At 41.4% G+C, this 19,995-nt stretch overlaps 1 long non-coding RNA gene across 1 annotated transcript; it reads right to left on the bottom strand.

The window, feature by feature from the left end:
• Positions 1 to 1,223: 1,223 nt before the first annotated feature.
• On the bottom strand, positions 1,224 to 19,878 carry LOC133388465 (uncharacterized). The gene is made up of 3 exons (XR_009763820.1): positions 19,758 to 19,878; positions 17,967 to 18,056; positions 1,224 to 1,625 (listed from the first exon to the last, which is right to left on the bottom strand). It is a non-coding gene; the product is annotated as an uncharacterized LOC133388465 (long non-coding RNA).
• Positions 19,879 to 19,995: the final 117 nt, after the last annotated feature.

Below are 19,995 nucleotides of genomic sequence, written 5' to 3' on the forward strand. Positions count from 1 at the left end.
ATAAATGTCTGCCATGGGTGTGGCCCCCTGATTAGCCAAGCCAAACGGCTGTTAGTCAGGCTTTTAGAATACCGACAGTTGATTCTTCCAGTTGTTTTCCGGGCCCAATTCAAGGTGTTGGTCTTAACCTTTAAATCCCTATACGGTCTCGGCCCAGTTTACCGGAAGGAGCACCTCCATTACCACCAACTAAGCCGCCCGACCAGATCAGCCACACAGGGCCTTCTCTCCGTCCCACCAACGAAAACAGCTAGGTTGGTGGGGACTAGAGAGAGGGCATTTTCAGTGGCGGCCCCCACTCTCTGGAACTCCTTCCCGTTCGATCTTCGCCATGCCCCTTCCCTAGATACATTTCGCCGAGCCTTGAAAACATGGCTCTTTGGACAGGCCTTTGGGATCCCCGGGGTGGGCTAATTTTTTTATATTGTTTTAAAACTGTCTATTGATGGCCCTAAACTGTTTTGTACTGCTGCTTTTAAAATGATTATTGTTGACTGCACTGTATTTTATTATGTATTTATATTGTATTGTTGAACTTTAATGTTGTACGTCGCCTAGAGTGGTTTCGGCCAGATAGGCGACACAAAAATTAAATTTATTATTATTATTATTATTATTATTATTATCGAGCATGCCTGCGCTATCATAGACTCAAATGTTAATTTTCTTAAATTAATTAAAAATCAAACATGCCTTTTTTTTACTTTTAAACTGCAGAAGATGAAGGTCAGAGTATGGGGCAAAGTCAGTAATAGGATTATGGGTACTCTGTGAACATGGCTAATTTTTAATTAATTTTAACAAATTATGAGACCACTGAGAGGAAAAAGCATGACAGGAATCATGCTTTGGATTCTTGATTCTCTCTGAGTGTTTTGTGTATTGCCATGAAAACTTAAAGGGTTGCTAAGCAAGCATTTCTGAGTTCAGGACTGTAAGTTTTGTAAAATTTTGTTTTTAAATGAGCTTATGGGAAGCAGCAGAATGGCCTGGGGTTATTTTTAATTTAACATGAAAAGTCCATGCTGGCTATGGTATACAGTCACTCTCATGGCTGTATAATGTGTTCAATTCATTTTAATCACATCATTCATCATCTATCTATTCCCCCTAAAGTTGATGGCTGTTTCTGCATAACAAACTAAAAACTAGGAGGGAGGCACAGAAACCAGAAAGAGTGCAAGAAGGAGAAACTAGTTCTCAAAAGTGCCAACAATGCCATTTATTACAGCTCAGTAATGTGGAACAGAGATTCCTTCTTGGGATTTGGAAGAGATTCCTTCTTCAGGAGCAATCTTGAAACTTTCAGATTCTATAGAATATCTGAAGCAGTTTGCACAAATGCTGCTGCCTATCTGACATAATGTTGAATCGTAATGCATTTTAATTGCTGGGCCTTTGCGCACAATAACATAAGCATGCTTTGTGCACATTTTAGCCATTGTGTGGTAGCCCCACAGTGACTTTATTTGTTACTATATTGTGATGCCCCACCTGTGTCTAACAGACTGTGGGGAGATTATTCTTCTTATGCAGAAGAGAGGGATGGGCAGATTGGTCTATTTCCAGCATGTGTCCATTTTTCATGTATTCATAAGTCTGTTCCATTCTGTCTCCACATCAATCTGAAACACACAAAAACAGCGATGGCTGATGCCCATCAGGACTGGTAGGGTGGGAGGCAGGGAGACCAACAGTAAGTAGAGCCAGAGCCAATGATAGATTGGATGTAAGAAGGCAGGCAGGTGGGAGCTGTCTGAGGGCAGAGTCTGATTGGTGGGGCAGTGCCCCTTCTCCCTAATGGATCACCTTCCATTGCACAAAACATCACATTACTTTTGAATGCATTTTTCACACAATAGTCATTTTTATGCGCTTTACGCTATCATATACATTTTGTGCACACATTTAATCCTAAAATGTGCACTGTTGTATGCATTTTAACTGAAAATATGTCTTTTTATATGCATTTTGGTAAGTTTCCTGAACCAAGAACTGTATCACAAAATTCTAAGTGCAAAAACCAAATAATATCTGTATTCTGATCTGCCTATTAGTTTGGGAAATGCAAATCAGGTGGGTTTGCTTAAAAATGTGGATGAAAAGATACGCTCAAGCATCTTTAGCAGGACGAGATAGTGTTGCTGTATAGGTAGGGGATTCTGTGCAGCTGTTTATCATTTACACATTGAGATGCACATTTCCATGTAGGAGTTGTACACTCAGTATAGAAAATAAAAACAACTAGATGTACATGAAGGTTTACAAAATGACATAAGTATGGGGGGGATTGTGTGGCTCATGATCACTCGCTTCACATTAGGTGCCTGTGACCATATTCTGTACAACAGTTACAATGGCAATAAATGAATTATCAAAGGACCATCTTTTCCAGGATACTGCATTTCAAAGGAAGATGTGCAAACTGTGTGCAAAAAAGGGAAAGATGTGCATTGACTGGACAAAAATCAGATTACATGGGAAGACTGGACAACATTGGCTTTTTACTCATATGGAAGGAATTAATTTTGGGTGCTCTTCATATATTTTATAAACTGAAGTGAGACCAGGACTGTATGTCATAGTGAATCAGCAGACATACCACTGATGAATTCGAATGCATTCCATTTTCTTATGTATGGAAAGCAATGATGTTTTTCCAGAGGTCTATTGCAACAGCTTCTTTCACTGGCTGCTTAACAATGAATTCTTTTAAAACACCTGCTCAATAGTTAAAGAAATGAAGCTTCTTCAGCTGTTTTCAAAGAAGTAAGGATATAAAGAGCTCTTGTTAAAATGAGGATCTTATTACTGAGTACAGCAGTGTAATAATGCCTATGCCTATGAATAATGCCAGTGCCTATGAAGACAGAGAATTTGCCTGAAAACCTCAAGCTGTCTCACACAGGATTCTTAGGCTGTGTACACACATAACCTCTGAAACACACAAGGGTCATTTTTTCACAGTGTGCTTTTGTACATAGAGGTTTGCAGTTATACACACCTTCATGCTATAATGTCTACAGCATCAACTACTATCTGTACAAACAGGTAGGTGTGTTTTCAAACTCCCCTCCTTTCCACTGACATTTTTTGGCAGTCTTTTGAAAGAGAGGGGCTGAAAACTGGTGTGTTGATATACTGATATACAGGGATATATATCTCAGTATAGAGGCAGCTAAGTTACTGTAGTGCTTTCTGTGTTGCCTATTTCATTTATAGTAAAGTGACACATACTCTGCAATACTGCAATATCACTAGGTCTGCCCCAAGAGGAGGTGACCTCAGAAGGTGCCCTCTGTGTATGTGTACACGTGTATGCAGCTAGCGCTTGAGAAGTGCATTCTTGGCCCAAAATGGATCATAACCATTCCAGCAGAATGTGCTTTAGATCAACAAATAGTGTGGGGCAGTCACAGGGATGACATGGGGATGTCATGTTTACAGCACCCCAAAAAGGTGCTTGTGTCAAGCACTGAATGCACATTATCACACAGTGTGTACATGCCCTTATTCTAAGTGGGTTTTTTTAATGGGGCCTTAGGGAACACTGACACCTAGTGGTCCCAGAGCATGCCTTGATTTTGATGATATTACACACTTGATTTTTTTCACAGATCCAGGACCTGTAACCCAAACACATATTTGGGGAGCCATTTCTTTCTTTCTTTTTTACCATATATTTGTATGGTGGTAGTGCTGCTCTTAGGTCAGGCTGCAACTCAGTATTGGGTCCTGACCCATCAGGTGAAAACCAATGTGTTGTGTTATAAGGTAATTGTTACATTTCTTCATTCTTACTGTTTCCCCTGTGCCATTTTCCCCATCTTGGGTCAACTCATGCTGCAGCAGAGCTTGGAAGATTACTTTTAAGAAGTAATAAATTACAGTTACAATTACATGGCCCAAAAAGTAGTAATTATGGTTACAATTACAACTGCTCTGAAAATAATTGATTACTTTTTCTCAAAAGTAACCACTACAATTACATTTCAGTTACTTTAAAAAAAACGCCTACAAGGTGCTGGCCTTGGCTGCTGCACATCTAAGTAGCCTAAAACAACATTAAAAATAAACACACACATACAGAATAATTCTTTTTATCCATAATATAGCAATGGTGGTCTTTCTGCTGATAAGGGAGGTGGGGAGGGAGGCAGAGGCCACTACTCAGATCTTTGCACGTCAAACCAGGTGCAGGTGCAACTCCCTCCCCCTCCCCCCCGCCAGCAAGCATAATCTGTCTCACTTAACCACCTCCCGGACCCTGCCCTGACACTAATTAAGGGACACTCACCCAAGTAAATATTTTCCCCTGAGATGCAAAAAAGTTAAAATACTGCACATGCAGCACAGTAGCCAGAGAGGGTGGTGGAAGCCACTTTGTGTGCCAAGTGCAAACACAGTATTTTCTCTCTCTCTCTCTCTCTCTCTCTCTCTCTCTCTCACACACACACACACACACACACACACACACACAGACACAGACACACACACACACACACACACACACACATGTTGTCATCTTTCACCTCCACAGTTATCTCCATTCTGCTGCTGCCTCCTCCTCCTTTCTCCATGTTCTTGGCCTCATGCTCCTTTCTCCCTTCATTCTCCTCCACCACTGTCCATTTTTTTAAACAATTGTTTTCTCCCCTCCACCCCAAACTACCCCACTCCTCTCCAAAAACCCCACCCCACTACAAATACATTCTGTCCAAGCTCTGCCCACTGGTGTGGATAGCGAGCAGCAGAATAGCAATGAATATCTACAATGGGGGGGACGGACCCTGAATTTGTAAAAGCTAACATACCAACCGCAGTGTCACAAATTTTAATGAGTGGTTGCTTTAGCTCTCTGGAATGGCTAAGAATGGTTACTGAATATAGTATTACTTCATCTACCTATCTATTGAAAACTAGAGAGAGAGAGAATACATCTTCAAACACGGAACAGGAGAAAACCTTAAAAACAGTACAACAGTGGCCACAAAATGATGGCTGACTTTGTGGGGAAAGGAGCAGAAAACCAGAATGGAGGGGAATGGAGTGGAATATCCTGGAAGCAGATATGGCTAGCTGGAATCCTGAGCAGGAGAACTCTATCCTGCAACATTTTGTTGCAGATCCTATGTCCCTTTTAAGATTGTGAAGCATGTGAAGACTCTGTGTTTTAAAAATTTATAATTGCCCATATAAAACAGCAGGTGGCAGTGCAGCACATGAATGCAAATTGCAAAATTCTGGGGATGAGTGTAGTTGTGAAAACTTGTTTTCTACTTTTTAAAGACAGGAATAACTGAATGCATCAGATAAAAGAAAAGGGATCAATTAAAAGTATTTAACCAATTAACCTATTGTTTAATTGATTTACAGTCTTGCTAGAAATACCTTTGAAACACATTGTTGTTATTATGTGCTTTCAAGTCGATTACGACTTATGGCGACCCTATGAATCAGTGACCTCCAAGAGCATCTGTCATGAACAACCCTGTTCAGATCTTACAAGTTCAGGTCTGTGGCTTCCTTTATGGAATCAATCCATCTCTTGTTTGGCCTTCCCCTTTTTCTACTCCCTTCTGTTTTTCCAGCATTATTGTCTTTTCTAGTGAATCATGTCTTCTCATTATGTGTCCAAAGTATGATAACCTCAGTTTCATCATTTTAGCTTCTAGTGATAGCTCTGGTTTAATTTGTTCTAACACCCAATTATTTGTCTTTTTCGCAGTCCATGGTATGCACAAAGCTCTCCTCCAACACCACATTTCAAATGAATTGATTTTTCTCTTATCCCCTTTTTTCACTGTCCAACTTTCACATCCATACATAGAGATCGGGAATACCATGGTCTGAATGATCCTGACTTTAGTGTTCAGTGATACATCTTTGCATTTGAGCACCTTTTCTAGTTCTCTCACAGCTACCCTCTTCAGTCCTAGCCTTCTTCTGATTTCTTGACTATTGTCTCCATTTTGGTTAATGACTGTGCCAAGATATTGATAATTGTTGACAACTTCAATGTCCTTGTTGTCAACTTTAAAGTTACATAACTCTTCTATTGTCACTACTTTAGTCTTGATGTTCAGCTGTAGTCCTGCTTTTGTGCTTTCCTCTAACTGTCATCAGCATTCATTTCAAATCATTACTGGTTTCTGCTAGTAGTATGGTATCATCTGCATATCTTAAATTATTGATATTTCTCCAGTTTGCACATCTCCTTCATCTTCGTCCAATCCTGTTTTCCTTATGATATGTTCGCATATAGATTAATCAAATAGGGTGATAAAATACACCCCTGTCTCACACCCTTTCCGATTGGGAACCAATCACTTTCTCCATATTCTGTTCTTACAGTAGCCTCTTGTCCAGAGTATAGTTTGTGCATCAGGAGAAACAGATGCTGTGGCACCCCCATTTCTTTTAAGCATTCCATAGTTTTTCATGATCTACGCAATCAAAGGCTTTGCTGTAATCTATAAAGCACAGGGTGATTTGCTTCTGAAATTCCTTGCTCCGTTCCATTATCCAATGTATGTTTGCAATATGATCTCTGGTGCCTCTTTCCTTTTTGAATCTAGCTTGAACGTCTGGCATTTCTCACTCCATATATGGTAAGAGCCTTTGTTGTAGAATTTTGACCATTACTTTACTTGCATGGGATATTAAGGCAATAGTTCCATAATTACTGCATTCCCTGGGATCCCCTTTCTTTGGAATTGGGATGTATATGGAACGCTTCCAGTCTGTGGGCCATTGTTTAGTTTTCCATATTAGTTGACAAATTTTTGTCAAAATTTGGACAGATTCAGTCTCAGTAGCTTGTAGCAACTCTATTGGTATGCCATCTGTTCCTGGTGACTTGTTTCTTCCAAGTATTTTAAGAACAGCTTTCACTTCACATTCTAAAATTTCTGGTTCTTCATCATACAGTTCCTCCATGAATGAATACGACATCCTTGCATCTCTTTTAGAGAGTTCTTCAGTGTATTGCTTCCATCTTCCTTTTATTTCATCTCCGTCAGTCAGTGTGTTCCCTTGTTGATTATTCAACATCCCTACCCTTGGTTTAAATTTCCCTTTCATTTCTCTAATCTTTTGGAATAGGGCTCTTGTTCTACCCTTGTTATTGTCCTCATCTATTTCTATACAATAACCATTCTGATAGTTCTCTTTGTCCCTACATACTTGTCGCTGTATTGTTGCATTTAGGGTTCTTAATGTGTTTCTGTCTCCTTTCGCTTTCGCTTGCTTTCTTTAACCATTTTAAGAGTTTCTTCAGTCATCCATTGAGGTCTTACTCTCTTTTTGTTTAGAGGTATTGTCTTTTTGCAGTCTTCCCTAATAATGTCTTTGACTTCACTCCATAGTTCTTCTGGTTCTTTGTCAACTAAGTTTAAAGCCGCAAATCTGTTCCTTATATGATCTTTATATTCTTCTGGGATGTTATTTAAATTATATTTTGGCATTATGATTGTTTTGTTCTTCTTCTCTAGCTTTACTGTAATTTTTGATATGACCAGTTCATGATCTGTACCGCAGTCTGCTCCTAGTCTCGTTTTCGCAGAAAGTATGGAACTTCTCCATCTTCTGCTACCAATTATATAGATTCCTATATTGACCATTTGGTGATGTCCACGTGTATAGTAGTCTTTTCGGTTGCTCGAAAAATGTGTTTGCGAGAAACAAATTATTGTCTTCACAGAATTCAATAAGTCTTTCTCCTGCTTCGTTTCTATCTCCTAGGCCCCATTTCCCTACAATTCCTAATTCTTCTCTGTTCCCTACTTTTGCATTCCAGTCCCCCATGATTATCAGCACATCTTGTTTTGGTGTGTGATCAATTTCCTCCTGTACTTCTGTGTAAAATCTCTCCAATTCCTCCTCTTCTGCGTTTGCTGTTAGAATGTAGACTTGGATGATGGTTATGTTAATAAAAAAGGTAACGGTAAAGGTGTCCCCGCACTTATAGTGCGAGTTGTTTCCAACTCTTAGGGTGACGTCTTGTGATGTTTACTAGGCAGATGGGATGGGATTGCCAGTTCCTTCCCCGGCCTTTCTTTAGCCCCCAGCTTATGCCGGGTACTCATTTTACCGACCACGGATGGATGGTAGGCTGAGTGGACCTCGACCCCTTTTACTGGAGATTCGACTTCCTCCTTCCATTGGAATCGAACTCCGGCCGTAAGCAGAGCGTCGGCTGCGTTACCGCCGCTTACCACTCTACGCCACGGTGGGTCATGTTAATAGGTTTCCCATTAAATCTGATTGATATCATTCACTCAGACCTTGCATTATAGCTCCTAATTGCTTTTGCTACATCACTTCTCACTATTAGAGCAACCAAATTTCTTCTTTATTTCTCATTTCCTGCATAAAATATTTTGTAATTGCCTGATTGAAAGTGTCCCATTCCTGTCCATTTTAATTCACTCACGCCAAGTATTGTAATGTTGATACGTTCCATTTCTTGCTTGACAATTTCTAACTTTCCCTGGTTCATGCTTCTCACATTCCATGTTCCTACTGAGTGCGTCATACGACTCCAGACTCTCCTTTCACATCTGTGCACATCAGTCTCTGTGCTTCCTTTCAGCTTTGACCCAGCTGCGTCATTAGTCACAGCGCTACTCGTACTTGTCCTTTGTTCTTCCCCAGTAGCTCCTCTGATCTAGGGGTCTCATCTTCCAGCACTATCTCGTGTTGCATTTTAGATACTCTGTTCATAGGGTTTTGGTGGCAAGAGGTATTCAGAGATGGTTTACCATTACCTTCCTCTGAGTTTGGATGCATCTTAGTTAGTTAGTTACTTTGAAACACATACACACATACAAAAACACTCTCGCTCTTGTCTAGAGATAGTTACACATTATGCAACAAGGAGTTGCATAAGATTAATGACCTGAGACAGCAACTGAGGATTATGAGATGGATTAAACTGAAATCGAATGAAACTGAAATTCACATATTGAAGTATAGGTGGAGATCACATGTGCAGGACCAAGCCAGTCATGTGTGTGCTTATTACTAAAAATATGCTTGCTAGTTCTGCTATAAAGTGGGGATGAGTGGGCTAATTTTTGAAGCTAAAAAGAGTGCATGGGGAAGGGGAGCAAAACCCACCCATTTGTCCAACTTGCTTTGCTGTGCTACACTGCCTGAAGACATTTTCCATAGACTAGTTTCCAGTTCAAGAATGTGGACAAAACATTTTTACATGCATATTGCTCTGGATCACAGAATAGAAGAGCTGGAAGGGGCCTATAACGCCATAAAGTCCAAACCCCTGCTCAATGCAGGAATCATATTAAAGCATACCCGACAGGTGTCTATCCAACTGCCTCTTGAATGCCACCAGTGCTGGACAGCCCACCACCTCCCTAAGTAATTGGCGCCATTGTCATACTGCTCTAACAGTTAGGAAGTTTTTCCTGATGTTCTGTTGAAATCTGGCTTCCTGTAATTTGAGCCCATTTTTCCGTGTCCTGCACTCTAGGATGACCGAGAAGAGATCCTGGCCCCATTCCATGTGACCTTTCATGTACTTGAAGAATGCTATCATATCTCCCCTCAGTCTTCTCTTCGCAAGGCGAAACATGCCCAGTCCTTTCAGTCTCTCCTCACAGGGCTCTGTTCCCAGTCTCCTGATCACCCTTGTTGCCCTCCTCTGAACCTTTTTCTGGATGCAGAAAAAGAGCCTGCATATGGAAGCCTGACTGCATGCATATCCCCCTTGCTGGATCAGGATGTCAGACAATGGGAAAATTAACATATCCTTTTCCCTACAGTTTCAGAAGACAAATTTTCCCAGATATAATCTGATTATTATGCGTCCGTCCCCACTTGCTCAATCTCACTCTGGCAGGGTAGGCTAATGCCAAATATTATAACACATACTCCTCCTTGTTTGATGTAGACCATGATTCCCAACATTTTTTCCCCACAGACTATTTGAAAATTGCTGAGGGTCTTGGTGGACCACTTCATGATTTTTCTGCCATTTGTAGCCATTGTAAACTGCTGCGCTAGATGCTGTATGATTTTAAATTGTATTTGTATTGGGTCTTTTATTTCTTATATCGCAATTTATTGTGTTACAATTTGCATTGCACAGAATTCAATTAACTAATTGCATTCATTGAATTCGAGAATTTTAAAATACAATTAAAAGTCAAAGTGAATATTTAATGCAGACACGCCACGGACCACCTGAATGAAGTTTGCAGGCCATTGGTGATCTACAGACCACAGTTTGGGAACCCCAGATGTAGACAATGGGAAACATGACTGTGAAGGAGAGAAATTGGAAAGACCTGTTTGTTGATAAGAGAGAATAAGTCTGCCTGTTGTTTTCGCTGTTTAAAGGATATCATAAGACCACGTGTTTGCCAATTTCTATTTTAAACATATGAGAGCCATCATGTCAGTGACAGCCTAGGAGCTGTTTTCAAGAATTTTTTTGTTGCTCACATCTTAAAAACACAGATAAGGAATGGAAAACAAAAATTACATCTTTGTAACATTTGAATGGAGTGTGTGAGTCTCCTGTCCACCATGCATCCCTGGTCAGTGGGATGAGCATTCTGGCCAATGGGAGGCCTTGTGACATCACAAAGATATACACATGCTGGTTACTCCTCTTCCCCCACTTTTTAAAGGACTGTTTCACACATTACATGGTAGCAAATGTATTTGCCACTATACCTACAAGCACTGGAGTTCTACAAAAATCCCAGTTGTAGTATAAATTCCAGTGGAGGCTAGTGGCTCCGATGTCAGTGGGGCACTGAATCCACTCTGGGTTTTAGTCTGAACTTTCAAGGAGCTGTTCAAGCACCTTGGTGTTTGGACAAAAACTTGGGGTGGATTCACTGCCTCACTGACATTGGAGCCCCCAGCCCCCACTGATTAATACACTTAAAAACAACATCTTATGTTTTACGAAACAGCCAGCCAGTGACTCGAGGTATAGTGACTTGAGTGTTGGGTTAAAGATGGGTACTCCAGGTTCAAACTACAGCTCAGCTACAAAGCCCTGGGCAAGACACTACACTTTAGCTTAAGCTACCTCACAGGGTTGTTGTGAGGCTAAAATGCCCCTGACGCAGACCTCCTTGTAGGATGGGCAGGATACAAATATAGTATATTTACTGTCTCCTTGATAAAGTAACTTTATAGTAGCAATAATATAGGGAAACATTTATGCCTGCCTTTGAGCATTTCAATTTTGGGAGATGGGCTGCAAAGCCAAGCATACTGGAGTGCAGTATTCCCCAATGTTTTTTTGGAGGGTGGGGGGAGTACAAGGAGGAGGGGATCAAGAGACATTTTATCTTCTCCACCAAATTATGCTCGAGTCCGCTGAACACAAAACAGAATCATGTGTGTAATTGGAAACGTAATGCTCAGCTTGCAGCCAGGACAATCAATGGCTTTGTCATCTACTTACCATGAAACTGTTTCAGAAATGTAGCATAAATTAATATTCAGACTGTACTGCAGCCTGGCCAACATTCCAGACATATACAGAAATAGGCGCATAGGCAATTGCCACATGTAAAATCTGGGGGGAAAAGCCGTTTCATGCTTAGCACCATTACACCGCACAGCACTCCCCTTATAAGGCAAACAAAAGAACGGTATGTAGGCTCCTAACCACAGGCTGTAATAATGTGCAGATGCTCTGCTGTTTTCCAGCCTCAACCCACATCATGCATCTGCTTATTTAATTCACTTGTAGCAACAGTTATACCCTTAGATTAAGATTCTTATAATGTTTTCTCCAAAATCTGATCTGTGGTAAATACTAACTGTCCTAAATGCTTGAGTTCATCTACCCCACATCCATCCAGGATAAATATCTAGCAACGAACAGGCTTACTGAATTAAAAAAAAAAAATCCTGCCCTGAGGCATTTGGAGCATAACTGTCCTCTGATGAAAGCTGCCTTGCCTGCCCAGCTCATTAAAAGCAACTTGGTAAGAGAAAATAGACGGCATAAATTAGATCTGTAAGAATCTGCACAAACATGAGCTTTGATACACAGCTAAGGCTATGAGCAATCTAGTCGCTTACAGTAAAGAATTTCCATTGGCCACAACCGGAGGGGCAACGTGTTGATCTGCTGATCAGTTGTGAAATCTGTTTGAAGCAATTTTTTAAAATAACACACTCAAGCTGATCCCACCAGGTTTTAGAGTAAAAAGGGGTGGGTTTTGATTCATATTTTATGCCCCACTTTTCAAAAAAGAGAGGCAGAGATGCACCGCTACCAGCAGAACAGTAAGCATGTTCTACCCTATGTCAGTTTGCAGCCGCAGTGCTGTGTGTTGTGGCTGAAGGGCCATAATTTCAGGGGGAGGCCTATAGCTTAATGCTACAGCCTCTGCTTTGCATGCAGAAGGTCCCTGGATCAATCCTTGGCATTGCCAGGTGGGGTTGGGAAGGATTCCCTGCCTGAAATCCTGGAGAACTACTGCCTGCCAGTGTGGCCAACACTGAACTAAATGGACTAAGGTTGCCAGATTCATGGTCTGAGACTGATCCTGTATCTTTAGGAGAAGAGAAAGTCAGCCAAGTGCAGGTGTTCTTGCAATACTGTAATGGGAAAAACCACAAGGTGGAATTCTCCCTTCCCCCTGCACACTTTTTAAAGAGACAGAAGACCTCTTGGTTGCCAGGCCCGGCTCCAGGAGGTCTTCTGTATCTTTAAAAGGATTAGGTTGAAAGAGCGAAACCTCCTAGGTCAGCCTATCCCAACTAGTGGGCCACCAGATGTTGCTGGACCGCAATTCCCATCTTTCCTGACCATTGGCAATGCTGGCTGAGGCTGATGGGAGTTGTGGTCCAACAACATCTGGCGGCCCACTAGTTGGGAAAGGCTGTCCTAGGTGTCTAGCTACTACTAGTCAGAGATCAGCATTCACCCCAGGGGAACTAGAACCTATCTGCTGACTTTTGTGGAGGGGTCATGGCATCTGCATTGGACATAAATACTCTCAGAAGAACTACCTGAGGAAAACCATTACTTAAAGCAAGTTGGTATAACAGGGATGGAGAACCTGTGGCCCTCCAGATGTTGTTGGACTCCAACTCCCATGAGCCCCAGCCAGCATGGCCAGTGATCAGGGATGATGGGAGTTGTAGCTAGGGTTACCAACCATACTCTTTTAAGAGTACATGTACTCTTTTTGAGATGGTGCAACAGCATACTCTTACTTTTCACTTACTGAAGCCAAATGTACTCTTTTTGAAATGACAAAATGATGGTAACCCTAGTAGCTCAATAACATCTGCAGGGCTACAGGCTCCTCCATCATTGTGGTGGGCCCATAACAGCTCCCGCACTAAGCGTCTGCAGCACAGCCACCCCCGGGGTTATTTATTTATTTATTTAAAGTGTTGTTTTTACTCCATTGTTCAGCCAAGGAAAGGTCCTCAAGAGTGATTTATAGACTCTTGAGTAAGCTTAGCAGTCATGGACTAAGAGGAGAGGCCCTCTTGGGGATCAGGAATTGCTTAAGTAGGAGAAAGCAGAGAGTAGTAATAAACTGACAGTTCTCCCAGTGGAGGGCTGTAGAAAGTGGAAGTGCCCCAAGGATTGGTGCTTTTTAACTTGTTCATTAACGATCTACAGTTAAGGGTGAGCAGTAAAGTGGCCAGATTTGCTGATGATATTAAATTGTTCAAGGGATTTCAAAGAGTTCCAAAAGGGCCTCTCCAAATTGAGTGAATGGGTGATAAAATGGCAAATGCAATTAAATGTTAATAAGTGTAAAGATCTGACAGTAACTGACCAGAAATGACACCTTGGGGTCGTACTGGATAGCTCAATGAAAATATAGATCCAGTGTGCAGCAGCCATGAAAAAGGCAAATTCCATGCTAGGGATCATTAGGAAATTAAATGGAAAAAATCCTGCTGCTTTATTTATTAATTATTTGATTTAAATCCTAACCTTCCTCCCAGTAGAAGCCCAGGGCAGTAAACAAAAGCACTAAAAATACTTTAAAACATCATAAAAACACACTTTAAAATATATTAAAACAAAACATCTTTAAAAACATTTTTAAAGAAGCTTTAAAAACATATTTTTTTAAAAAAAGAAAAGGTTTTAAAACATATTAAAAAGCAATTCCAACACAGAACCAGATTGCTGATATCATAATGCTGTTGTATAAATCTATGGTGCGGCTGCATTTGGAATACTGTGTACAGTTCTGGTTTACTCACCTCAAAAAGATTTTGTAGAGTTGGAAAAGGTTCAGAAAAGGGCAACCAAAATGATCAAGGGGATGCAGTGACTCTACTATGAGGAAAGGTTGCAACATTTGGGGCTTTTTAGTTTAGAGAAAAGGCAAGTCTGAGGTGACATGATAGAAGTTAATAAAATTATGCATGGCATGGAGAAAGTGGATAGAGAAAAGTTTTTCTTCCTCTCTCATAACACTAGAACTTGTGGACATTCAGTGAAGTTGAATGTTGGAGGATTCAGGACAGACAAAAGAAAGTACTTCTTCACTCAGTGCATAGTTAAACGAGTTCGCAGAGGCAGTGATGGCAGCTAACTTGGATGACTTTAAAAGAAGATTAGACAAATGCATGGAGGATAAGACTATCAATGGCTACTAGCTATGATGGCTGTGCTGTGCCTCCATAGTCAGAGGCAGTATGTTTCTGAAAACCAGTTGCCAGAAGCCACAAGAGGGGAGAGCGCTCTTGCACTCAGGTCCTACTTGCAGGCTTCCTATAGATATCTGGCTGGCCACTGTGAGAACAGGATGCTGGACTAGATGGGCCACTGGCTTGATCCAGCAAGCTCTTCTTTTGTTCTTATATTCTTAATATCAGTAATGGGTCAGTTCCTGCCCTCAAGCTTGTGGTCTCAAAGACATGACACAAAAGGAAAGAAGATTGGGAGGGAGACGGTAAAATGTTGTTCAGGCACCAGTTCTTAGTTACAGAGTTGCAAGAGTTACATTGCAATGGCAAGTTGGAATGGAAAGACTTCAAGGAGAGGAACAGCCAGAAGTTGCTGGTCTCTCAGCTGAGGCTATGGAAAGGTCCTTCAGGGCAGTCCCATCTCTCCTTCTGTTATAGTGTGATAGAATTCCAATAATCCATCATGTGCAGTCTTTTTCCAGTTCATTTGCAGGAATATCTAAGGCCTAAGTAAGCTCATCAAAAAAGGTTTTTGCGGGAGAGGGAGATAGGGGAATACTTTCATCATGTCTGCATTAGTCCCCCTATCTCTGGGTTCAGAGCTGTATGCTAGCAGTTTTTCTAACTTGTTTCAGTCAACTAGCTATGTTGACATAGTTCTTTAGGGGTAAGTGCTTTTGAAGGATATGCAAAACCACAACATCTAATCCTATAGAAATAGCACCTAGTGACAAACTTATAGGCTATTTCACATTGTCATCCTTTAATATAAGTACTTTTATTAACAGCTTATTTAAGTGATTGGATGCTTCCATTAATTGGCATTCAGTAACACATAACATATTGGGTCAACAACTGTCTTAATGGTGTTGTCTTTTTCACCATGTTCGGAATAAACCTTCCTAGATAAAGTCACTATTCCTAGAAATCTTTGTAGTACAGCCTAGTTCATTGAACAAGGCATTTCAGGTACAGCCTCTATTTTAGTGACACCAGGTTTTAATCCTTGTTTGCTCAAGGTATGTCCTAGATATTTTATTTAAATGTGGCAGATTTACACTATCCTTTGTTCAGTTTCAGATTCCTGTTGTTGCTCATGATGTCTCATCTGCTATACTCAGGTCCTGTTATGCTCAGACCCTGCTTGCAGGCTTCCTATAGGCATCTGGCTGGCCACTGTGATAACAGTATGCTGACCTAACAGGGCTCTTATTATGTTCTTATCTGAGCATTCCCTGCACCAGGGTACCAGCAGTATAACATGTGATGCCACTGAGACCTTCAAAGGCCTGTCAAATCATCCTTTGGGCACCGCCCTGGAGCTGAAAATGTGGCAAGTAATAATCTTGTAGATCTGTCCTTGCCCAAATATTACTGCCTAGAACTTTTGTCATCTAGCTGAATTTGACAAAATCCATTACTGGCAGCAAGGACTATAACAGTGTTGGCCCTGCTGACTTACTGGTCATTTATTTTACAGCAGACAATTGAAAAAAATGTTATCTTAAAATAGCTTTGGTCATACCTATTGGGTCCAAACTTACTATAAATTACTCCCTGCCATACCTGTCCACAATCATCATTTGTGCCTGGGGCAGACTGATTAGAGGACTGTTCCTCCAGAACCACTCCTAGGGGTTCTCTCATGCTCCTGACACTGCTTTCTTCCTTTCTTTTTGCCAAGCATTGTAAGTGGGGCGATGTTGCCCTCTTCTCCTGCTAGGGCTCATATTCCCATCTTTCACTTCCTAATCCTATGCCAGGCTTCCCCACCAGTTCCTGATTGGGCTGATGGGAGTTGTAGTACAAACATCTGGAGGGCCCCAGCTGTAAGAAGGCTCCCCTATGTTGTGTGCCACTGGAGGTTGCTGCTGTCAGACAGACTCTGTGGCTGCCTTTGTTGTGTGTCCTGGCCTCTCCCCTTGCCTTGACAAAGCAATCTTTCCTTCCTTGGGGAGATCTTCATCCCTTCGCCTAGGAGGGATGGATGTTTATGCTCTCTGTAGGCTTATGCTGCCTTGGGAAATATGTAGGAGTTGGGCTGGGTGGGCTCTCCTTCCATTCTCTTTTATTCAGGCATTATTTTTTTATTTCAGGTATTTATATACCACTTAATATTCAGAATATCTAAGTGGTGTACATAAAATGATTTAAAAAACATAGAAAGAATAAGAACAATTAAAATTCATCACAGAAACAGAAAGCATCCTTAAAATGCCTGCTGAAACAGGAAGGTCTTTGTCAAGTTCAGCAGGGAGGGGGTCTGCCTGATCTCAGCCGGGAGGGACGTCCACAGGCCTGAGCCCACAATACTGAATGCCCAGCTTCTGGTAGTTACAAGTGGTGCATCTGAACCACGGGCAAATCACTAACGAGACTCTCCTGATGATCTCGATATCTGGGCAGGGATATAAGGGATAAGATATCCTGGACACAAGTTGTCAAAGGCTACAAAATACAGTGCTTGTGAAACTCTGCCTGGAGGGATGCCTGGCAGCAGTAGGGTTGTTGGTGGCTGTGCTACTTGGGTTGGTGGATTGGGGGCGCTGTGGTGTCATTTTGCATGTGTTGTGCTGCAGGCGTGTGTGCTGGGTGTGTATCTCTGCAGTCATGAATTTATTGGCTCCATGCTTCTGGGCAGACATTCCAGTAACCTACCAATGCTATGTCTTTCCCTCTGTTGTAACTGGAGTATAGGATTGCTCTGCAAATTTACTTTATTTTCTGCATTCCTTCCCATATGCTGTATAGAAATTTATGCAATGGTTGATGCTATAACCAAATGTTAGGACACTGCCATTTCTGCATACCTCTGTGATATTTCTTCCTGTTTGATGCTTTCATTAGTAGTAGCAGAGGTTCATTGGATGCCTTCTATCTTTTTAAAAGTAATTTTGCTATATAAGGCATCATTTTGTTTATCCATTACTCCTGCCCTCTCAACTGTTTGAACTGTCTGCCCTGCAACTATCCACTGCACACTTCAAGGTTAAATCACTCTCTCAATAATCTGCACCTGTCTGACTGACTTTATGCCATACACTAAGCAATGTTCCAAATGCATAGGTTCATAGTAAATATTTTAGATCAATCCCATATGGGTCTATACTTTGTCCTTTGTACAACAATGCATAAGAGAATGAAGTGTGGAACAAACTTTATCTTGCACTACAACTGGTTGAGTCCAGATTCTTTGGTCAACTATATCACCAGACCAACTGTTTCTTGGTCTTTTCTGGATTGAGTTTCAGTTTATTGACCCTCTTCTAACCCATTGCGGATTCTAGACATGATCACAGCAGCCTTACCTTCAGATGGAAAGGAGAAACAGAGCTGGGTGTCATCAGCATGCTGTTGATTTCATTGCACATATTTGGATAGCCTCTCCCAATGCTTTCCTGAAGACGTTGAATGGCACAGGTCAAAATAATGGGGGGAAATATAATAGGATTTTAAATGAACTCAAGCTCCACTAAGGTGGCCACGCACCTTACCTACTTTACAGAGAACAGTCCTCTGTTTGGCTGTCTGTCCAAGTATGGTTTCAAGAACCATCAGAAAGATATATTTGTACTTCTGCTTAAATGATACTAATTATTTTAAAATTTGGATCTATACACTGTTACGACAAGTGCTCTTGGGAACCTGAGTGTGTGCATTTGCCACCCTCATGTCCCATGAAGCACACCTCCTTGAGAGGAGGGGATCTTTTGCTAGGGATAAAACAAGCGCTTTGCCCTGAAATGTGCCTAAATGGTGTATATATTTAACCCAAGAAATGCAGGTCCAAACCAAAATAAAGCAAAGCTTGATTTTATTGAGAGAAAGAGTAGGAAAGCATTACAGAATTACTTGGGTGCGTGGCAGCATTTATAATTAATATCCTAACCCATTCATAACTTTAAAGTTAAGAAATCAAAGGACCCTATTACTATAAGAAGTGAAAGGTAGGAATTACTTATCCTATGCCCGGAGTGGGCGGCTGAATACAGCTGAAGCTATGTGGAAGAGCTCTGATCCAAAACCAGGAAGGAATCTCTTGGTCTCAAGGTTTTGCACCAAGACCCAGAATCTCCCCGGTTCTGTCCCTGCAGTCCTTGATGCGTTCCTTGAGAGCGTAGTACACGTGTGTGGGAGCTCTGATGTTCCTCAGCCCCCCTTCCTCTTTCTTCCTCTCTTCTTTTTCTACCTTCAAGCCTCGGTTTTAAAATACTTTTTCCTCTCTCCCCCTCCTGCCAAGGAGGGTATGAAAGTCTGGTGATGTTGTGTATGTGTGTGTGTATCTCTAACTGACCCTGAAAACTAAGGCTCCTAACAAACAATGGGATTCACTGTGGGTGAGGGAAATTTGCCAAAGAACAAGATAACAATTATGCAGAATATTTATGCCATAGCTTTAGTTTTGTATCTTAATTTCTGCCCTTGTTACTCTTCGCACAAAACCTCGTGGGAAAGCATAACCAGCCATACCATTAGGTGCGGGTGTGGGGTGGGAATTGTAGTTTAGCAGGCTCCATGGCCCTGCCTCGTAACAACACATAGACTGGCACATGCAAATTTTATGCAAATCTGTGTCCTCTTTTTTGGCAATGTGCAACTGGCTACACTCCCTGCTTCTGATATTAACCAAATCATGTTCTCCTCCCTTGCAGTCTTGTAAAAATAGCAGCTAAGGGCCCAGCACAAAATATAAGTGGATCTCCTCTATTCTGTATAATCTGAGCATTGGCACAGAAGATAAGACAAAACACAATAGGACTGTGTAGCATCAGTGCCAATGAAATGAGCAGCAGAACCCAGCAACACCTTCTGAAACCACTCAAGTTCCCCCATGTAGTAGGAAAGCATGTGTATCTCATGTAATAATTTCATGTATGCGTGACAGTAAGGGTGAATTGTCATATATGGTATACAAACAAAACACCAGTCGTGTGGCATCTTAAAGACTAACACATTTTATTATGGCATAAGCTTTTCTGAACCAGAGCCCACTTTATCAGGCACATGGACTGTGATCCAGGCTGGAGTTAAATGGCAATGAAATGCCAACGTACAGTCTGTGGCAATTCAATCAGCGCTTAAAAATATGCAAAACTTACCCTTCAAAATAGAAGAAATTGGGGATAACACAGTATAGGAGGCAGTGCTCTTACAGGCACTTTCTTTGTAGGAATTTTGTCAGCTTTGAAGCAGCCCTCATTCTCACTGTCGCAGTTCTAAACACACCTATCAGCGAGTAACAGCCCAATCCACTACGTGTTTACTCCAAAACAACTTCCATTGTGTTCAATGGGTTTTACTCCCAAGAAAGGGTACACACGATTACCGCCTTACAGT

This window comes from Rhineura floridana, chromosome 7 (genome assembly GCF_030035675.1).
Source record: "Rhineura floridana isolate rRhiFlo1 chromosome 7, rRhiFlo1.hap2, whole genome shotgun sequence".
Lineage (NCBI taxonomy): Eukaryota > Metazoa > Chordata > Lepidosauria > Squamata > Rhineuridae > Rhineura > Rhineura floridana.